This window comes from Hipposideros armiger, unplaced genomic scaffold (genome assembly GCF_001890085.2).
Source record: "Hipposideros armiger isolate ML-2016 unplaced genomic scaffold, ASM189008v1 scaffold_314, whole genome shotgun sequence".
Lineage (NCBI taxonomy): Eukaryota > Metazoa > Chordata > Mammalia > Chiroptera > Hipposideridae > Hipposideros > Hipposideros armiger.
The window spans coordinates 761,039-772,325 of NW_017731664.1; the positions used below are offsets into that span (position 1 = coordinate 761,039).

Here is an 11,287-nt window from a genome sequence, read left to right on the forward strand (position 1 = left end):
ATATCTGTGATTTTTAGATAGGCAAAGCGTAACCTACAATTTCTTCAACAAGCTAGTGTTTCTTTTTTCTTTTCTCTTTGTGGTCGAGTATCTTTCAAGAATGTAAATGCAGATCACGTTACTCCCATCCTACCTGTCCTCTGGACCATCACACTTGCTATGTTCTCTACCTGTGCAATGGACTGAATATTTGTGTCCTCCCACCCCAAATTCATGTTTTTAAAAAAATTTTAACAGTTTTTAATGAAAGCTGTATATAAGAGTACTTTATTCCTGCATCTTCTCAATTGTTTCTTCTTTATATTTGCCCTTTTCCTTTCCTACTTGGCAAGATTTGGCTTTCTGTTCAATGATTTTTTTGCAGTCTTTGTCCAGCTTTAGTTTTGTTACAACCACCTTGCTGGAGTGAATGCCCATGTGAAGAGTTGTGCCATTAACCTTCTTCCGCTGCACTCGTTCAATGTAGATGACGTATTTCTGCCTGTAAACCTGGACTACTTTGCCAATTTTCTGCTCTTTGTAGTGTCCTCGTACAACTTAAATTTCGTCATCCTTTCGGATGGGCATGGATTAAACATTGTACCTCTGTCTCTGCTCTTTGGAAAGAGAAGACATAATCTTCCTGCGAATGTGGAAAGGTGCATTGAAGTGCCTTTTACAGTTCTTGCTCTGGTCAGAAGTCACAAAGGGTTTGAACTTTATTTTGGCCGATGGCACTTCAACAATGGCAGCAGAAGAGAAGAGTCCAAATGCATATGTTGAAATCTAATGTCCAAGGCAGTGTATAAGGTGGTGGGACCTTTGGGTGGTGCTTAGATCATGGAGGTAGGACACTCATGAATGGGATTAGTGCTCTTATAAGAGACCCCAGAGAGCTCCCTCATCCCCTCCACCATGTGAGGACACAGCAAGAAGCCATCCAGGGAGCAGATCATGATCAGACATCAGATATGCTGGTGTCTTGATATGGACTTCCTAGACTCCAGAACTGTGAGAAATAAATTTTGTTATTTATAAACCATCCACTTTATGCTATTTTGTTGCACCCCAACAGACTAAAACAGCTTACAATTCACTGTGCTGAGTGATGCAGATGCACTGGTGGTCCAGGCAATGAGGTCCTTATGAAGCTTAAAGTTTTGTAGGGCAGTAGACAAATAAATAGTCAATCACAGTAATAAATATCTAATTACAAATTGCCATAAGTGTTTTAAACAAAAAGGAAAATGTTATGAGGAAGAAGGCTCTTAATCTCACTCTTTACATGGTGGCTCTTTCTTCTCTTTTCCTTTTTTAGCTTTTTATTTAAAAATAATTTCAAATGTATACCTTTTATCCAGGTTTACCTCATGTTGCCATTTCACCTCCATTTGTTTTATCATTTGATTTCTTTACATATAAATTAAAAATATAATCAGAGAGTATGTTGCATACTTTATGGCCTTTTGCCTGTAAACACTTAAGCATATATTTCCAAAGTTGAGGGATATTATCTTACGTAACTACAATACAGTTATCAATCACAAGAATTTAACATTAATGTAATTCTTTAATCTATTCGGTTGTCTGCATTCAAATTTGTCCATAGACTCAAAGATACCCTTTTCCTCACTTTAGTACAGGATCCAGTCTACAATCACATATTGACTTTTTTTTTTCTTCTTCACATATTGACTTCATTGCCATGTTTCTTTAGCTTTCCTCACTGTGGAATAGTTTCTTAGCATTTTCTTGTCTTTTATGATATTGACAACTTTGAAGAATGTAGTCCCACTCTTATGAACTGAATTGTGTCCCCCCAAAATTCATATATTGAGACCCTAACCCCCAGTGTGACTATATTTGGTGATAAGCTTTTATAGCGGTAATTAAGATTAAATGAGTTTATAAAAGTGGGGCCCTATTTCGATAGGACTGGTGTCCTTAAAAAAAGAGGAAGAGACACCAGAAAGTTGTCTCTCTCCATGATCACAGAAAAAAGCCCATGTGAGGACACAATAGGATGGTGACCTTCTACAAGCCAGGAAGAAAGTCCTCACCAGAAATCAACCTTGACAGCACCTTGATATTGGACTTCTAGCCTTTAGAACTGTGAGAAAATACATTTCTACTATTTAATCTACCCAGTCTGTGGCATTTTTTATGGCAGCCTGAGCAGACTAATACACCTCCTTTTAAAAATAAAATGTTCCTTATTTGGGGTTTGTTTAGTATTTCCTCACCATTAAATTCAGATTATGCCAGAATACTACATAAGTGATATTATGTCTTCAGGATATCATATATGGAGGCACACAATGTTAATCTGCTCCTCAGTGGTGATAATAATTTTGATCACCCAGTCAAAAATATGTCTGGTTTCTCCACCATAAAATGATTACTTTTGCTTTAGCAACTAAGATGCAATTTATGGAGAGACATATTAAGATCACATAAATATCTTACTACATGTCATGTTAGCTTCTTCATATCCTTCAAGTCTCAACCCAAATATCACTGCCTCAAAGATGCTTTCTTTTACCACCACTATCTAAAGTGGACTCTCTGCTTTTGCTCTCATTGCACTTGTGTCAATTTTCTTCACAGCATTCAGTCTAATTTTTGATGATGTATAAATTTTGTGTTTGTTAACATCTGTCTTCCACTAGACTGTAAGCTTCATGAAGGTGGGAGTCAAGTGTTTTTGTCTATTGTTTTCTCCCCAGCACCTAGCACAGTTCTGGGAACAAAGTAGGTGCTCAATAAATATATGTTGAATGGATAGATAAATGAATACATGAATGCATGTGTGGTGTGAAAGGGATTTGTTAAACAGCTAAATATGTGGTGCTGCCTTTTGGAGAGAAATTATCCAGTTGATGTTTACTAACTTTACTATCCATGTTCTGGTTTTTTTGGTTTTGTTTTTTGGGGGGGGAAGAGTTGCAAAGATCAGATGTGTACCACCCTTTATGGCTTTATTCACTATTCAGCAGGCAGCTAAAAGTCAATCAGGGTAATCCACCCGGCAGGATTTATAATTAAATAAATCCATAATGAAACAAGGGTGCCAGTAGCCATTTGCAGAAGGCTGGTTGATTGGCAGACCAGATTCCACTGACAGGTGTCTTCTAGAGGAAACTTCCCTAGCTCCTTTGAGATGGCCCTAAGAAATCTGGTTGGTTCTTCCCTTCATCTGATAGGACACCACCAATTCCAGGTGAAGATAAAGGAAGATTTGGCTCTGGGCAGAGCTGTGAAGTAGGCCAAACCTTTTGTTGGGATTTACTCTTTGGGCAGATTTCTCCTGCCTCATGGGGTATAAACTATCCTCCCACCCCAAGCTCCTGGTGTCCTGCTGATGTCCCCTTTAATTGCCTTCTCCAGGTGGCATCCTAAGTTCTGGACCTTTTCCAGGTACTCATTATGATTTCCTGGACTAGCTGTGTGATCACGGGCAAATCATGACCTTTTGAATTATCTTTAAACTATAATTGGCACATGGAGAAAGTGATATATAGTATGTGAAAGAGCCTAGCATAGTGCCTGGCATATAGTAAGTATTAAATGAAATGTCTCAGGGCTGTACTCCCTTCTTCTTATAACATTCTGCCATCAGGCAACAAGTCTGAATTCTATATTAATTTGGTTAGTGTGCTGTCCCACACAAGCATTTGACTTTAACAGCCAAAGACTTCTGGTAGCACAATGTTTTAACCCTTGGAATGAATCTGCCAGCTAGTGGGCAGTGGATATTTTCATGACAGCTACCTAGACATTTGCATTCAGAGAGTACCTATTATGTAATCTATGCAAAATTTAACACATATTTTTATGGCTTCTCTGGTGGACTAGTATATTGTTCACCCATATTTCGCGTCCCTCCTTGCAGTGTCTCTACTTACATAAGGATTATACTTTCCAACCCCTTCAAAATTAGGCTCAGATGTATGATTTGCTTTGGCCAATGAAATATGAACAGAAGTGGCATGTATCACCTCTAGGTGGAAGTTTGAAGAACCAGTGCTTGCTTTGCCACTTTCCCTTTTTCATATGATATGTTGGCTGACAACATCCTACATGGCTTCTTCTCTGCTAGCTAGAATCCCAGGGTGAGGACAACTAAAATCAGCTTATAAGTAGAACCTTCCCCACAGCTCTCCCACCAGACTATTTTGGACATGCAGTATGAGCAAGAAATAAATGTTTACAATAAGCCACTAAAACTTTGAGATTGCTTCTTACTGCAGCATAACCTAGCTTATACTAGCTTGTATAGCTTCCAAGGACACCAAAAGAGTGGCTATAAACAATTCATCTGCAGTTGGTATATGACAACTCTTCCTTGAGCTTGGACTAAGGGGCTGACTTACTTCTTGCTCTGATTCTGGTATAAATATTGAAAAAGTCCAAGTCACAGAGCTCATGAAGTCCAGGTGTGAGAGGTGGCCCTCTTAAAGACAAAGGCTGCTCTGTGAACAAGCACTCTTCCTTTGCCCTCTCTCCCTGGATAATGACCCCCAGAGGTCCCAACTCAATGGCTATTAGGACTTTATGGAAAGCATATTATAAATCTTCACTTTCTCTCATCATAAACTTGCATGAGAGTGGGCATCTGTGTTGGAAGTGGAATTTTCTGCTTTTAGTGACTTGACACTTTGGCCCTTTTGTTACAAACCCAGTTTTAATTTTCTTAACATAATCCAGGCACAGCACATAAACCTCTGCACCCTGGGGAGGCCTATATGGTCAGTTCCATTAGGGACTAAGTTTTTTTTTTTAAACTTTGCTTGAATTGATTACAAGTGTTCCAACAAGTATCCAGGTAATTTCCTTGTCTGAGCAGCTCAGGGGCAAGAGGGATGGAAACTAAGCCATTGGAGCACACACAGTAAATGGTGAACTTGGGGAAGGTGTATTATTGACCAGATGGGTGGAAAATGAAGCACTGACTCTCAATACTTTTCCTAGTTTTCAGGTTTGACATTTTCAAAGTCCTTTGTGTCCAGAAAATTGCAAGTGAAAACTAGATATTCAATAAGCATTCAATGAGTGCTTGTCAGCCCTTATATTACTTGATTTCTCAGTCTTCAGCATTTCATAAAGTTCACCTCTCCCTTGTTGAAATATCCTCTTCTCTTGGCTTCAATGACACTTCTCCTGGTTCTCATCATATCTCTGTAGTTCCTCCTTGATCTCTTTTGTTGGATTCTCCATCTCTGTCAAGTCGTTAAATGTTGGTATTCACCATGGCTCTTCCTGGTACCTATTATTTTTTTTTAATAAAGATTTTATTGGGGAATTGGGGGAGGGTAACAGCATAGGGGAATCAGGGAAGGGGAACAAACAAGTTGCTGTCCTTTTGTTTTTCAGTCTAGTTGTGGAGGACGTCACTTCACTGGCCCATGTTGGTATTATCATTGTGCTCTTTCCGGGTGAGGCAGTCGCTCACCGGCCATTGGACCACCACTCACAGCCGCTAATGGCAGCTCATGCTGGCTGCAGGCCGCTCATGCTGGCTGCCAGCCACTTACATCAGCTTACGGCAGCCCACTGCAGCAGGGGCTGCAGCCTACACTGTCACCAGCGACTCGCAGCAGCCTAGCTCCAGGTTGAGCTGTTGTGCACCATCTTAGCGGTAGAGGGCACAGCATCACTGACCCTCATATGGGATTCGAACCGGGGCCCTGCTGCTCAGAGCTGGCATCCCAAGCCAACTCTTAACCAATGCACCACTTTGCAGGCCCTCCTGGCACCAATTCTTATTCTATACACAATCTTTGGGCAATTTCACCTATTTCTGTTACTTCAGCTACTGTCTTATATCTCCAACCAAAATCTCTTTCTAGAACATCATATCTATATATCCAAATGCCTACTGAACATCTCTATTTGTATACCCCATGGGTATCTTGAAAATCAACGTGTCCAATAGATATATGATCTACCCACTCTGCTTTTCCTCCCATATGTCCCTTACCTTAATGAGAACACCATTATCTAGCCATCTGACCAAACAAGAAACACAAATATTATTTAACATCTTTCTCTCTCCCACATCATATCTAGCTATTACCTACATACTGATGATTCCCAAATCTCTCCATATCTATATTCTCATTAGTTTGTAACATCCAAAGAGAAGGTCCAGAGGCATCTTAAAGTCAATATTGACAAAATATGCCTTACTACTTCCTCTTTCCTAGTATACGTCATTTGCTTTATCTTCCACTATACCTAAATATCATCTCTACCTTAAATGCCATATGATTGTATGCCTCCATGAATTTATTTATAATGTTCTTTCTGCCACAAATGCTTTTCTTTTTTCCATATGGAAATTTCCCATTCATTCTTCAAAGTCTGCACTAATCACTTTCTCTGTGAAGTCTTTCATACCATCTTTTGTTTTACTTTTTCCTATGAAAAACACAATTCTGATTAGTATGTATATCGTGTATGCATGCACATTCAGGTATAGCAAAAAAATCCTGTATTTTCTATAATTTAACCTCAATTCTATGTTGTGCCCTAGCTTTTCAAGAGAGGTAAAATCTTAATCTCAGCCAATTCAATGTCCCTCCATTTTCCCTCCAAGTTACATAGAAGCTCCTGGGAGCTTACATAGTGTCAAGGTATTGGGGGCAGAGGGCAGGCACCTGGCCTTGTCATCAGCTATGTACACTGGACTCCACCATCCCACCTGGACCTTAGTCATTGTACCCTGCATATCATTGAACATAGCATATTTTATAATAAATCTCCTATTCATATGTGTTCCAACAGCATATCTATATCTGTCCCAAAACATTTACCACATTATAACACATTTATTTATTTATTTTCCCCCTCCTCCCCTCCCTCCTTCCCACTCCTCTCCCCCCTTTCCTCCCTGCTTCAAGCCGTTGTTCTCAGTCTAGTTGTGGAGGATGCCGCTCACTGGCCCATGTTGGTATTATGATCATTGCACTCTTCCTAGCTGAGGCAGCCTGTTGCTGGCCATTGGTCAGCCGCTCATGGCGGCTCACGGCAGCTCATGCTGGCCACCAGCCACTCACGGCAGCCCAGCTCCAGGTCAAGCCATTGCTCATAATCTTAGCTGTAGAGGGCGCATCTTACTGGCCCACGTGGGAAATGAACTGGCAGCCCTGTTCTTCAGGGTTTGCACTCTTACTAACTGAGCTATCAGGCTGCCTCAACACATTTATTTTTTATGTTTGTCTGTCTATTATACTATAGTACTTTAAGCTTTTTGGTGTCAAGGACCGTGCTTTAGTATTCTTTGTCCCTCCAGCACCTAATAGTGTGCCTGACTCAAAGTAGGCCCTCAATTCATGTTTATGAAATTAATAAATTCATTAAATACTATTTTACTGATCTCCATAATTTCAGAGAAGTATGGAGGGGGTTAAAGACTATTTATGTTTGAATGGAGATAGTTAAGTGATAATCTAATTCATTCCTTCAGGTAACTATTAATCCCTTATACTTATAGAGCCCTACAAACTATCAAACAATAACCATTCAAATTACTTTATATACAAGGTCTTACAATTAAGTTCACAAACTTGTTGCAACTATGTTGCTAACATTTGTGATATCAGAGGGACTATTCATTATGAATTTGTATGAACTCTACAAACAGCTAACCAAGTTTACTATTTGGAAGTGCTGAAAAGGCTGCATGGAAAAGTTAGACGACTTGAATGTTTTGCCAACAATTCGTGGCTCTTGCATCACAACAATGCACCAGCTCACACAGCACTGTCCGTGAGGAAGTTTTCAGCCAACAAACAAATAACTATATTGAAACACCCTCCCTACTCACCTGATCTGTCCCCCAGGGACTTCTTTCTTTATCTAAAGAGAAAGAAAATATTGAAAGGAAGACATTTTGATGACATTCAGGACATCAAGGGAATACAATGGCAGCTCTGAAGGCCATTCCAGAAAAAGAGATCCAAAATTGCTTTGAAGGGTGGATTAGGCACTGGCATCAGTGCATAGCTTCCCAACGGGGTACTTCAAAGATGACTATAGTGATATTCAGCAATGAGGTATGTAGCACTTTTTCTAGGATGAGTTCATGAACTTAATTGTCTGACCTAATAGTTCTCACAACAAGCTTGGGAGGTGGGTGGGGTAGGGTAGGAATTATTATCCTTTTACAAAAGGTACAAAATAAAGTACTAAAGGGCATCCCTTAAGGTGGTCATGGAGCTGTGACTGGAACCCGGGTTTCTAGACTTTTACCTCATCCAATGCTCTTGAAGTGTTAATATGAGGATGATAAACTTGTGCTTCAGTTCTACAATGGTGTGAACTAGAATAAATAGGCTTCACTGCTGTAAAGAGAAAGCATTTAGTCAGATAAGAAAGTAGATACTGGATTAAACTAGTAGGAGAGGTTGTAATTCTAGATCCTTGAACAATCTGAGAACCCATTCAGCTTCCTAAGTCTCTGATAATAACAATAGCTACTGCTAAACTATGTGCCTGGCACTGTGCAAGTACTATCTTATTTAATTCTCAAAGCAACACTATGACATATCATCATTTACAAAATAAGAAAACTGAGGCTCAAGGAGGTTAAGCAATTTATCCAAGGTCACACAGCTAGTACTTAGCTGAACTGGAATTCTAGGTCTATCTTACTCCAAAACCTTTATGCTTTTCTCAGTATTTTTTAAAAAGATTTTAAAAATAGGCTTTATTTTTTAGAGCAGCTCTAGGTTCACAGCAAAGTACAGTGTTATATACAGAGAGCTCCCATATACCCTCTTCCCCCAAGTACACACAACCTCTCCCACTATCAGCATCTTTCACCACAGTGGTACATTTATTAAAATTGATGACCCTTCATTGACACATCATTATCACCTATAGTCTACAGTTTACATTAGGGTTCACTCTGTGTTGTACATTCTATGAGTTTAAACACATGCATAATGCCGTGAACCTACCATTACAGTATTGTGCAGAATATTTTTACTGTCTTACAAATACTCTGTGCTCTATTGATTCATGACTCCCTTCCTTCAGCCATTGGCAGCCACTGATCTTTTCATTGTTTCCACAGTTTTGCCTTTTACAGGACATAGTATAGTTGGAATTATATAGTATATAGCCTTTGCAGATTGGTTTCTTTAACTTAGTAATATACATTTAAGGTTCATCCACGTTTTTTCATGGCTTGATAGCTCATTTCTTTTTAGTGTTGAGTAAAGTTCCATCGTCTGGATGTAGCAGTTTATTTATCCACTCACTTACTGAAGGACATCTTGAATGTTTCCAGGTTTTGGCAGTTATAAATAAAGCTGCTATAAACATCTGTGTGTAGGTTTTTGTGTGAACATAAGCTTTCAACTCATTTGGGTGAATATCAAGTAGAGTGATTGCTGCATCATAAAGTAAAAGTATATTTCATTTTGTAAGAAACTGCCAAATTGTCTTCCAAAGTGGCTGTACCACTTTGTATTCCTATTAGCATGAAAGAGAGTTCCTGCTGATCCACATTGTTGCCAGCATTTAGTGTTGTCCGTATTTTGGATTTTGGCCATTCTAGTAGGTTTATAGTGGTATTTCATTGTTTTAATTTGCAGTTCTATATTACTATATGATGAGCATCTTTTCAAATGCTTAGTTTCCATCTCTATATCTTCTTTGTTAAGAAGTCTGTTTAGATCTTTGCAAAATTTTTAATAGGGTTCTTGTTTTCTTATTGTTAAGTTTCAAGAGCTCTCTGTGTGCTTTAGATAACACTTCTTTATCATATGTGTCTTTTGGAAATATTTTCTCCATGTGTATGGCTTGTCTTCTCATTTTCTTGAAACTGTAATATTTTAGAAGCAGGAAAAAATGGAAAGCTTCAGAAAACTGCGTAGAATAATATAAGAATTATGTATGCATCATGCAAAATTGACAAATGATGACACTTTTGCCATAGTTACCTCATATCTTTATATATTAGGCAAAATATCACTTTAAAAGTTGATGTTACCATTTTTCTTTGCCTATTGTAATCCTATGCACTCGTTTAGAATGCAGATGTCTGGGTGTTACCATATAGAATTTGTGAACCCGTAGGGCCTGTCTGGACTCAAGAAATCTGCATGCTCTCAGGCTCTGGTGCTCTGCTCCACAAGGCGGTATTTGAGTGGATTGACAGTGCCATGAAGGAGGACTGCTGCATAGACAATTTCCTAGGACTGAGAATAGAAGCTGACATTTGGTCCTAGATGTTTTAGGGCCACCTCAACACTTCAGATATTTGCCCTATGACATAACAATCCTAATTGTCCCTTTGGTAATGTAAAATGTTCACTGGGGTGAAATAGAATACAGGAAATGCAAAAAGAAAAAGCACCTTGATTATATTTTAAGGATTACTGCACCATGACTGTAAAGAAAATTGTCACCTGCTGTGGAGGATGAAGCTTCTGGAACAGGTTTTACCTATCAACTTCTTATCGTAGAAGATTAAAATTGAACTTCCCATTAAGGAGAGAGAAGATCCAAGATGGTGGATTAGGTAGACGCTAAGCCTACTACATCTTAGTATCATACCCAAACTACAAATCAATTACAAAACAATCAACCTCAAGAATCATCTGAAGGCTAGCTGAACAGAACCCCTATAGCTAAGGATATAAAGAAGAGGCCTGGTGGGGGCAGGGAGATGCAAAATGGGCTGACTCCGAAACCGACAGATAGTTGTTGAACACTGGGAGGGACACCTTAGTGGCAGGGGACCCTCCTGAAAGAGGGAGAATTCCTAGCTCCATGCTGGGCTCCCCAGTCCATAGGTCCTGTGCCGGGAAGAGGAGTTCCCACAACATCTGGCAGTGAAAATCAGTGATGATTCTATCTGCTCAGCCCAGTGAGATGGAAGGAGGCTGGAAATCCAGACGACATCTTGTGGAGCTCACACAGACTCACTCACTTGCAGATACTCACCTGGTGTCTGGTGGAGGGGTGGCAGTTTGGGAGGCCTAAGGATGTGCAGGGAAAGATTGAGTTGTGTAGCATTGAGGGAGCGAGCTGGAGGGACAGGAGCCATTGTTGTTCCTGTGTGAAGCCTGACACATGTGTAGCCTAAGGAGGGTGCCAACTTTTCAGTGTTAAGTCCTCCCCCAAAAGGCCAAATCTGGGACTGCATTGATTGGATGGAACCTGTCCATGTGCACCGCCTTGGTGATGCCCTAGGTTCCCGTCCCCTAAGCACAGCTAGTGCTACATCTTTCAGGAAACTCTTGACTGCTGAGCTGTTAGCTCTGCCCCACAGACTGTGGAGGCTTTTTTGTAGTGT

The 11,287-nt window shown here is 39.8% G+C and overlaps 1 pseudogene; it reads right to left on the reverse strand.

The window, feature by feature from the left end:
• Positions 1-267: 267 nt before the first annotated feature.
• LOC109392096 (60S ribosomal protein L26 pseudogene) lies at positions 268-11,038 on the reverse strand (annotated as a pseudogene).
• Between the last annotated feature and the right edge of the window lie 249 nt (positions 11,039-11,287).